General features: G+C 34.3%; 1 pseudogene; it reads left to right on the forward strand.

The window, feature by feature from the left end:
* Window positions 1-1,514: 1,514 nt before the first annotated feature.
* Window positions 1,515-12,529, forward strand: part of LOC149829883 (TOM1-like protein 1 pseudogene) — a 52,264-nt pseudogene continuing 41,249 nt past the window's right edge.

Genomic DNA, 12,529 nt, shown 5'->3' on the forward strand with positions numbered 1-12,529 from the left:
ATGGAATAATGTAATATAGTAAAACAATATTAATGTAACTTTTGCAATGCATTAAAATAAGTAAAGAAGGAGCAATCCAAGCTCAAGGCTTACACAACCCATAATGATTTATTATTTGATCATCAATGCATCATATGCAAAAATCATAACAACATGCCATATATGCAATGATGTCAACGTGCTTTTCGATGCACATTCATATATGCCAATTTAATAATATGCATGAACTACAATATTTATATGCAAGTGTTCACTATTCATGTGCATGTGCTTTCATGTAACACTACAAGAAAAATGACTATTAGCGACAGAAGTTTGCGACAGATTTTTTTCGTCGCAATTTTGCGGTGGATTAACGAGAGAAACAAATCCGTCGCTAAAATCTGTAATATTTATGAAAATAGCGACAAAAAAACTTCCATCGTCAAATCCGTCGCTAATTAGCGACGACTTAGCAACGTCAGGTTTTTATCGCAATACCCATGATATTTAGCGACGAATTTGGTGACAGAGGTTTTTTTGTCGTTACGTAGCGACGACGTTAGCGACAGAAATATTCTGTCGCTAACTGGTCATGTAAATTTGCGATAGAGTTGCGATGGAAGTAGGCCGTCGCCAAATCCATCGCTAAGTTTCCCGTAAATCCCTAATCAGAACCCTTCTTTCTCTTTCCTATTTTGTCTCTCCCGCCCGACCCACTCCCCCAGTCGCCGTCCTCTCCCGCTCGATGCACTCCCTGGCCCGCTGCCCGTCGCTCCCCGGTCCGCCGCCCGCCCCTCCCCCGGCCGATCGCCCCCCGTTCTGCAGCTCATTGCCGCCCCAAGGAATCTCTGATTTTTTTTTTAGTTTTTGTTTTATTTTTTTGCTATTTTCCGATCTTCCATCTGATCCCCATTTCGGAAATCGAGGTAAGTTTCTTGTTTTTGGCCTGATTTTTAGAGAACTTGGGAATCGATTTTCGTGATTAGTTTGGAAATTCAGGCAATTTTGATCTATCGAGCTCGTGGGTGTCGTTCCTATCTGCGTGAATCATTGTTTTGATGCTCGATTTTGGGGCTTCTCGGTGAAGTATTATGTGGGTAATCATTGTTTTGGGGTGTTTCTGATGGGCTTTACGGGTTTTAAGAAACTCAGGTTTGGAGGAGGGGGTTGGGTTTCTTGAGTATTGGGGTTTTAGGAACGAAATGTCACTTGGTTTTAGCCTGATTCCATGGTTTTTGTGGTATAAATGTATGTGGGTAGGCATTATTTTGTGGAGTTTGTTGCTTGATTAGCAGATTTTTAGGAAACACTAGGGCTCTTGTATGCTTGTTGCACGGAAGGGCCGGTTCTAGGGTTTTAGATATGTTGTGTTTTTGTTTTTCTTGATGCCTTGCTAGATTCATTTTTCATTTGATATCACATCTTTCCTGAATTGAAACTTTATTTGGATTAAAGTTGCTTTTGATTTTTTTTATGGTTTGATAGATTTAGGAGCCATTGATTTTTTTGCGCAAAAACTAGGGTTCTGAAATATGAGTGATAACCTGTTGGATAAAGTTAGTACCTTTGGTGAGCAGTTGAAGATCAGTGGTGCCGAGGTTGGGAGGAAAATGTCGGCAGGGATGAGCTCGATAAGCTTCAAGGTGAAGGAGATTTTTCAGGGGCAAAACCAAGCTGATAAAATTGTTGAGGAAGCTACCATGGAGACTGTGGAGCAGCCGGATTGGGCATCTAATTTGGAAATCTGTGATATGGTGAACCGTGAAAAGATTAACAACCAAGAAGTTATCTGAGCGATCAAGAAGAGGATCATGTTGAAGAATCCTAGAGTCTAGTATTTGGCTCTCAATTTGCTTGAGACATGCGTTAAGAACTGCGAGAAGGCATTCTTTGAGGTTTCATCTAAGAGAATTCTTAATGAGATGGTTAAGCTGATTGATGACCCCCAGACTATCATGAACAATCAAAACAAAGCTTTGATTTTGATCAAACAATGGGGTGAGTCCTCTGATGAACTGCGTTACTTGCCTGTGTTTGACGAGACTTACAAGGTAGATAACCACTGAACGTTGAGTCCTTGTATAGTTAATGCTTTTGTTTTTTATTTTTCTAGCTTTGGAATTCATTATAATTTGAAATGATACTATTAGATGTTAATCAGAATATCACTGCTAATAGTTCTGATAACAGGATTGTGGTTTGCTGTGTCCTGTTCTCAATGGTGATGGGATTTGAGATTGAGCCTGCAGTTTCTTGTGTTACCTTCTATTACGTGCTTGTACATGCTAGTACATGATTTTCCATAGGCTTCACAATATTTGGTTCTTCTCTTATTGCAGAAACAATAGATTGATCCACTTTTGTTGCTTAAATTTTGTGTTTATACAGAGTTTAAAATCCAGGGGCATTCGTTTCCCTGGACGAGATAATGAGAGTTTGGCACCAATCTTTACCCCACCACATTCGGTTGCTACTCAAGATCAAAATGTATATTCTCTTGGGCATCACCTATCAAGTTATCCACAACCGCAATTTCATGACAATCATCCTATTAAGAGCTTTTCTCCAGAACAAACAAAGGAAGCATTTGATGTTGCTCATAACAACATTGAACTTCTTTCTACTATTTTATCTTCATCACCACAACTGGATGTTCTAAAGGTGATTTTAATATGTTCCACAATTTTGATATCTATGCTATAGTTAAGTAAGATAATGTCAGTAACAGAATATGCAACTTTCTACTGGTTTGCTGGTCGTAAAATGATTACATGGTCACCTTGGATCTCGAATTTTGGGACTTCATTTTTTCATAGGACTTGTTCTGCTTGATGTTGCATTAAATACTTTAGTTTTAGGTTGCAAATATAATGATTTTGTGTTGCTTTAAATGAAATAAAAAATGGTAATAATAAAAAGTGGTCCTCATATAGGATGCGTTAGTAGAGCACCATGTATTTATAATGTTATGTTCTAAGGACTCTTCCCTTTTCTAGCATATATATTGTATGTGTATTTATTGGAAGAACTGAATTCACTCTATCGGACTTATTTTCTCATGGAGAAAACATCAACGTAATAGATATCTTATGTCCTCTCACAAATCTTGCTTATACAAACCACTTATTTATCTCTCCAGTAGCTTCTAAAGCCCTGCATAATTGTTTTGATCCAACTAATTGCTAATTTGGAATATAAATACCTTATACGATTCATTTGATTGTTACTACCCATTGATGATTCTCCTTATCTCATATCATGGTAAGTTGTTGTGGTGTACATGAGGTTTTTAACCTTTTACAACATTCTTTGAGAGTCAAATTACGAAATGATACTTTACTTACCTCATCTCACTCTTTTATTGAAAGTTGATCTAGTCTTTCAATTGGTCCTTCATTTTCTTATAACAATCCTTATCTTTTCTTTCTGCATGCCTTATATAACATGTTGCATCAACTTTTATGTTCTGTGTCAATCTTGCAAGTTCTGCCATGGGAGCTTACTGAAATACTTCTACACTGGACATGGACACAAGCTTAACAAACTTTCTTTTGACATCATTAGGTAATCTGGAGAATCTAGTTTTTCTTTTGTCACAATTCTTATAAAGATTTTTCAGTGATTGAGTAGCAAAGAGTATTAGACCTGATTTCAGAAAATCATATTTGAAATTGCAACCATATTTTTCCTTGGAAAAATCTATTTCTAAACTTTTAAGTGCTCATTTCTAGGAATTTCTTACACAAACAACTTTGATTACCTTTAAAGCTTTTATGATTCTGGTGCATGTATCTCCTAGTGAATGTCTAGACTTTTTTATTGACATACAAGTGTTAATCTAACTTCCAGATGAATTATTTCTCTTCACATATTTGGTCACTTTTTATGGAAATTATAATGTGATCTCATGATAATTTATTATCAAACCTAGTATAATATCACTTGAAGAGCTTTAAATGTTCTCAACTCCATGCTCTGGCTATTAGTTAGAACTTTATAGGTTCTCAATGGCCTCTTCTTTTAGATCATAAGGTATCCTACTGCCCTTTTGGTATCATTTTAAAAAATTAAGTTAGGATTATTATACCCTCTTGAAGATTTTCTTTGGTGAAAATTTTATTGGCACATGCAATAATGAAAAAGACGAACAATGTGAGATTCATATGAGCATGGTAGAATCACATATACAGTTTTTTTGACTGCCTTAGAGCACATATGAGCATGATATAATCACATATACAACTTTTTGCCTGCCTTAGAGCACATATGAGCATGATAGAATCACATATACAGTTTTTTGACTGTCTTAGAGCACATATGAGCATGATAGAATCACATATACAGTTTTTTTGCCTGCCTTAGAACACATATGAGCATGATATAATCACATATACAGTTTTTTGACTGCCTTAGAGCACATATGAGCATGAAAGAATCACATATATAGTTTTTTTGACTGTCATAGAACACATATGAGCATGATATAATCACATATACAATTTTTTGCCTGCTTTAGAACATATATGAGCATGATAGAATCACATATAAAGTTTTTTGACTGCCTTAGAGCACATATGAGCATGATAGAATCACATATAAAGTTTTTTTGACTGCCTTAAAACACATATGAGAATGATATAATCACATATATAGTTTTTTGCATGCCTTAGAACACATATGAACATGATAGAATCACATATACAGTTTTTTGACTGCCTTAGAGCACATATGAGCATGATAGAATCACATATATAGTTTTTTTGACTGCCTTACAACACATATGAGCACGATATAATCACATATACAGTTTTTTGCCTGCCTTAGAACACATATGAGCATGATAGAATCACATATAAAGTTTTTTTACTGCTTTAGAGCACATATAAGCATGATAGAATCACATATACAGTTTTTTTGACTGCTTTAGAACACATATGAGCATGATATAATCACATATATAGTTTTTTGCCTGCCTTAGAACACATATGAGCATGATAGAATCACATATAAAGTTTTTTTACTGCCTTAGAGCACATATGAGCATGGTAAAATCACATATACAATTTTTTTACTGCCTTAGAGCACATATGAGCATGATAGAATCACACATAAAGTTTTTTTACTGCCTTTAGAACACATATGAGCATGATTGAATCACATATAAAGTTTTTTAACTACCTTAGAACACATATGAGCATGATATAATCACATATACAGTTTTTTGCCTGCCTTAAAACATATATGAGCATGATAGAATCACATATATAGTTTTTTTACTACCTTAGAGCACATATATATGAGTATGATAGAATCACAAAAACAATTTTTTTACTGTCTTTAGAACACATATGAGCATGATTGAATCACATATAAAGTTTTTTTACTGCCTTAGAACACATATGAGCATGGTAGAATCACATATACATTTTTTTGACTGGCTTAGAGCACATATGAGCATGATTGAATCACATATAAGTTTTTTTTACTGCCTTAAGAGCATATATGAACATGATAGAATCACATATACAAATTTTTTACTGCCTTAAAACACATATGAGCATGATAGAATCACATATAGAGTATAATTTATTTCATTATATTTTATTTATCAATACTGACCTTTCTTTTCTCGTGTAGGTTGTTGGCGATAATCAGCGTAGTGGAGCTGAAGGGACAGATCAAGACAATGAACAAGAGGACGTACAAAATCTTGACGATGATTAGATTCATGTGTTGAATTTGTTCTACATTCTTTTTATTTCAAAAATGTAAATGTTGAATTGTAAATAATTAGAACTTGCGAATTTTACATTGGATTGATTAATTGTTTTAGTTTTCTTTTATATGTATTTTGATGTGTACTTTGTTTTTTATTCACAGGAAATATAAATTGTATCACGAAATTTTTTTTCTCGATATTTAATTTTCAAATATTTTTTTTAAAATTTTTTCCCTTGTTTGCGATGGATATATCTGTCGCTAATTACTATTAGCGTTGAATGTAGTGATCGATTAGCGACGACTATAAATCCGTCGCAACACCAAAATCGTCGTATAATAACGACGACCTTGCAACAAATGTTGGCATTCGTTATTTTGTCGCAACTTAGCGACGAAACTGGCAACAGATACATTCCGTCGCTAATTAGCGATGGAATGGGCGACATATATATTCTTTTGCTAATTAGCGTCGAAAAAATCGCGATGGAAGCTATCCGTATCTAATCCGATGCTAATTCGTCGCTAAGCTGTTTAGCGACGGATTTAGGTCGTCGCTAATCCATAGGTTTTTTGTAGTGTAATCATTACACATACACGCGTTCATTCATAAATCATTTTAATTAGAACATGTGAACATTCATGCAAAAAAAAAAACATCAATTTCATGTATGCACATGTACTTGAAACAAACTTGAAATAACATATTGCTTAAGCATGCCATACCCACTCAAAGCATGTGAAAAATTCCATTCTTTGCATGTATCAAAATACATACACTTAACAAGGTCTAAAAACTTAAAATACATAGCTGAACACACCATTATTTTTTGAAAACATGTGACCCAGCCAACCCAGTCGGTTGGGTCTAGCACACAACCAAACCCACCCAGTCGATCCAGTCGGTTGGGTCTGAGTGCTGACTGCCCCATGGCCGAGCCGACTCCGCGTCGGCTGGGGCCCAACGGTTCAAAAAAATTATTAATATGTTTTGTTTATAAGGACACCCCTGCCTAGCCGAGCCCACTCGGCTGAACTCAAGAGGCCCAACAGGCACCCGACTGGGTATTGCCCAGGTCTAGCCAACCAAACAAACTCTTTTTTTTTATATAGGTCTCAACAACTAGTCGACCCAGTCGACTGGGGTCCAGATGTGGCCCAACAGACCATGGTCGACTAAGTCTAGTCTGGTCAGACCATAGTTGGGCCTGGGAGGAGACTGCCAAGATGATACCAGTCTAGCCAGGAGGCTGAACTGTGCCTGACTGGACCCTGCCAGCCCAGTCGGCCTTGTCGGTTGGGCCTGACAGACCATACACAGGCCCAACCTGGGCTTGTCAGACCAACCATATATAAGTTTTTTTTAATGCCATCAACACCCAGCTGACCCAGTCGGCTGGGGCTTGGCTCCAGCCCAGTAACAACTCAAACATGAGCAAGAACTTTCCATGTGCCAGAAAATAAGTCTGAAAATGCATGGCAATATCAAACAACCAAAGATCATGTAGTGTTGGGCTTTATGATCAAGTATGCTTATGAATACTCATTCACAGTTGTGCATATGCAAATTCACCATCAAGAACATGCTTATATTAATTTTTCATTCCAGGTTCACGATGAATTCATAAAACATACACAATACATGCCATTCTAACAAGATTAATAATCAAAACCAAATTTCTATTCCAGCATGACTCTTTCTCATATTTTAAGTGACTCGTTTAGGCCTTGACAATGAGACCTGGGCCAAGCCCAAACTTAAAATCATCGGCCTAAAATTGAGAATCTATCAAATTTTCTTTTATACTTAGCCAAATTTTCAAAAAAAATCTCAAATTTAACTAAGCATGAAAATATGTGTTGTTACAGGGTTAGCTTAGCTCATATGAAATCAGAGGTCCTATTGAAATAATACAAATGCATTGTTAGTCAAACAATCTTGATCTTAAGCTCAAGCTCAGTTTGTTTGCATAATGTGGGGAACCTAAGATGAGCCTAAGGTTGTTTTAGCCACATGGGTCCACCACTTTGGTGGTGTGTGCACCATGACACAAGCAGACATGTGTTACGTGGTCACGAACATTATCACATACAACTAATATTTTAAAACATTTTAATATTATTTAATAATTTTAAGTATGATTTTAATAAAAACCATTTTTAATATTAATGTATTAGAAAATTAGTTTTTTATTGATCAAAAAATTATGTATCCTCATGTCCTGTTTTTTAAAAAAAATCCAAACTTGCACGTCAAATCTGTGCGTCTTCATGTCCACATATGTTTGTGACATAGGAAGCTGGAGATATCTCCTTGTATTCGAACTTAAGACCCTTGGGTTATGATAGTGCAACCTAACCATTCAATTATCTCATTCACTTTGTGGCTTGTGCTTCACTATATCCAAAGTCATAAATACCATTGGTGTGAGTTTTGGAAAATGATTTTTAAAACAATATTTTTAATGAAAACTAAGTAAAAGCTAGACACCAAAATAAATAAAAACTGGCTCGCACGAGTGGTGGAGTCTGGGTCGATCTCAGAGAATGGGAAAAATACTTTGTATTCAAGCAAACAGTTAACTACTCTTTATTGCCAAAAATAAAAAGAAATAAATAACTAACTAACTAAGAAAGTGCTGCCCTCTGCGAAGGGCTTGAACAAATAAAAATAATAGTGCATTATTACAAACCCCAAATTGATTTAATAAAATAAAATAGAAGCCTAATCTAAAAAGAAAGAAAAAGAGTCTTTAGTGCTTCGAGTCTTTAGTCCCCTTGAGGTTATGCTTGTTTTCTTGAACTTTCGATCTCGGAGGGCTCTTTGAGGGCCTGAAGGGCCTTTTGAGAAAACCTTTTAGGGATCTCGGAGGGCTCTTCAGGGGTGCTTTCGAGGTCTCACCGCATGTCTAAATGCTTTCCTACAAAATAAAAATCATAAAATACAGCAAAGCGAAGAAAACTAATAATATATCTAAACTTATAAATCAACAAAAACAAGATTTAAACTAACTAGAAACAAACTACTAAAAGACGAAATAGCAAAACTAACTAACAACCTATTGTAACAACTTAGAAACTAAATTAAAACAATAAACACAACCCGTGAATCTAGAGTAAACAACTATGATCTAACTATCGATAACATAGACTCAAAGCAAATTAATGATTTCTAATGTAGAGAAGAACGTGAACGATACTATAATAAGAAAAATCTAATTAAGCATGGCTAAACTAAAACAAATTAAGATGGACGAATCACCTATGAAATAAAACTCTAAAACAAATAATGTGACATGAACTAATGAAATAAATAACTAAAACATATACTTAATGCAATCAACGACCCATGTAATGAATAACTAAAACAAACAATTACTAATGAAGTAAACTAAGGCTAATGAAATAAATACTGAAACAATCATGTCTAAGGAAATCAATCACGGCTAATGGATAATAGTTGAAACAAGGTTAAAAAAAGTATTATAATAATTGAACTAATCTAAAAAAAATGTGAACAAAACAAAACAATTAACCTTTATGAAATCAACTAATAGACTAACCTATATGAAATCAATTAATAAACTAAACTACAGCAAACACTAATTTTTAGTAGAAAGAAAAGCAATGTTAGCAACACAAATTAATTTCACGTTGGTTCTTTGACACCGTCAAACATGCAGCTATCGTGTTTGACATTGTCTATTCAAGAAAAGCTCGTCACAGCGTGAAACACTATGTTGGGCTCTTATAAATTTTTTTAAACTAACTGTACCTATATGCAAATAATACAAATGCATTGTTAGTCAAACAATCTTGATCTTAAGCTCAAGCTCGGTTTGTTTGCATAATGTGGGGAACCTAAGATGAGCCTAAGGTTGTTTTAGCCACATGGGTCCACCACTTTGGTGGTGTGTGCACCATGACACAAGCAGACATGTGTTACGTGGTCACGAACATTATCACATACAACTAATATTTTAAAACATTTTAATATTATTTAATAATTTTAAGTATGATTTTAATAAAAACCATTTTTAATATTAATGTATTAGAAAATTAGTTTTTTATTGATCAAAAAATTATGTATCCTCATGTCCTGTTTTTAAAAAAAAATCCAAACTTGCACGTCAAATCTGTGCGTCTTCATGTCCACATATGTTTGTGACATAGGAAGCTGGAGATATCTCCGTGTATTCGAACTTAAGACCCTTGGGTTATGATAGTGCAACCTAACCATTCAATTATCTCATTCACTTTGTGGCTTGTGCTTCACTATATCCAAAGTCATAAATACCATTGGTGTGAGTTTTGGAAAATGATTTTTAAAACAATATTTTTAATGAAAACTAAGTAAAAGCTAGACACCAAAATAAATAAAAACTGGCTCGCACGAGTGGTGGAGTCTGGGTCGATCTCAGAGAATGGGAAAAATACTTTGTATTCAAGCAAACAGTTAACTACTCTTTATTGCCAAAAATAAAAAGAAATAAATAACTAACTAACTAAGAAAGTGCTGCCCTCTGCGAAGGGCTTGAACAAATAAAAATAATAGTGCATTATTACAAACCCCAAATTGATTTAATAAAATAAAATAGAAGCCTAATCTAAAAAGAAAGAAAAAGAGTCTTTAGTGCTTCGAGTCTTTAGTCCCCTTGAGGTTATGCTTGTTTTCTTGAACTTTCGATCTCGGAGGGCTCTTTGAGGGCCTGAAGGGCCTTTTGAGAAAACCTTTTAGGGATCTCGGAGGGCTCTTCAGGGGTGCTTTCGAGGTCTCACCGCATGTCTAAATGCTTTCCTACAAAATAAAAATCATAAAATACAGCAAAGCGAAGAAAACTAATAATATATCTAAACTTATAAATCAACAAAAACAAGATTTAAACTAACTAGAAACAAACTACTAAAAGACGAAATAGCAAAACTAACTAACAACCTATTGTAACAACTTAGAAACTAAATTAAAACAATAAACACAACCCGTGAATCTAGAGTAAACAACTATGATCTAATTATCGATAACATACACTCAAAGCAAATTAATGATTTCTAATGTAGAGAAGAACGTGAACGATACTATAATAAGAAAAATCTAATTAAGCATGGCTAAACTAAAACAAATTAAGATGGACGAATCACCTATGAAATAAAACTCTAAAACAAATAATGTGACATGAACTAATGAAATAAATAACTAAAACATATACTTAATGCAATCAACGACCCATGTAATGAATAACTAAAACAAACAATTACTAATGAAGTAAACTAAGGCTAATGAAATAAATACTGAAACAATCATGTCTAAGGAAATCAATCACGGCTAATGAATAATAGTTGAAACAAGGTTAAAAAAAGTATTATAATAATTGAACTAATCTAAAACAAATGTGAACAAAACAAAACAATTAACCTTTATGAAATCAACTAATAGACTAACCTATATGAAATCAATTAATAAACTAAACTACAACAAACACTAATTTTTAGTAGAAAGAAAAGCAATGTTAGCAACACAAATTAATTTCACGTTGGTTCTTTGACACCGTCAAACATGCAGCTATCGTGTTTGACATTGTCTATTCAAGAAAAGCTCTTCACAGCGTGAAACGCTATGTTGGGCTCTTATAAATTTTTTTAAACTAACTGTACCTATATGCAAATAATACAAATGCATTGTTAGTCAAACAATCTTGATCTTAAGCTCAAGCTCGGTTTGTTTGCATAATGTGGGGAACCTAAGATGAGCCTAAGGTTGTTTTAGCCACATGGGTCCACCACTTTGGTGGTGTGTGCACCATGACACAAGCAGACATGTGTTACGTGGTCACGAACATTATCACATACAACTAATATTTTAAAACATTTTAATATTATTTAATAATTTTAAGTATGATTTTAATAAAAACCATTTTTAATATTAATGTATTAGAAAATTAGTTTTTTATTGATCAAAAAATTATGTATCCTCATGTCCTGTTTTTAAAAAAAAATCCAAACTTGCACGTCAAATCTGTGCGTCTTCATGTCCACATATGTTTGTGACATAGGAAGCTGGAGATATCTCCTTGTATTCGAACTTAAGACCCTTGGGTTATGATAGTGCAACCTAACCATTCAATTATCTCATTCACTTTGTGGCTTGTGCTTCACTATATCCAAAGTCATAAATACCATTGGTGTGAGTTTTGGAAAATGATTTTTAAAACAATATTTTTAATGAAAACTAAGTAAAAGCTAGACACCAAAATAAATAAAAACTGGCTCGCACGAGTGGTGGAGTCTGGGTCGATCTCAGAGAATGGGAAAAATACTTTGTATTCAAGCAAACAGTTAACTACTCTTTATTGCCAAAAATAAAAAGAAATAAATAACTAACTAACTAAGAAAGTGCTGCCCTCTGCGAAGGGCTTGAACAAATAAAAATAATAGTGCATTATAACAAACCCCAAATTGATTTAATAAAATAAAATAGAAGCCTAATCTAAAAAGAAAGAAAAAGAGTCTTTAGTGCTTCGAGTCTTTAGTCCCCTTGAGGTTATGCTTGTTTTCTTGAACTTTCGATCTCGGAGGGCTCTTTGAGGGCCTGAAGGGCCTTTTGAGAAAACCTTTTAGGGATCTCGGAGGGCTCTTCAGGGGTGCTTTCGAGGTCTCACCGCATGTCTAAATGCTTTCCTACAAAATAAAAATCATAAAATACAGCAAAGCGAAGAAAACTAATAATATATCTAAACTTATAAATCAACAAAAACAAGATTTAAACTAACTAGAAACAAACTACTAAAAGACGAAATAGCAAAACTAACTAACAACCTATTGTAACAACTTA

Source organism: Nuphar pumila, chromosome 8 (genome assembly GCF_984573655.1).
Source record: "Nuphar pumila chromosome 8, dmNupPumi1.hap1.1, whole genome shotgun sequence".
NCBI classification, from domain to species: domain Eukaryota; kingdom Viridiplantae; phylum Streptophyta; class Magnoliopsida; order Nymphaeales; family Nymphaeaceae; genus Nuphar; species Nuphar pumila.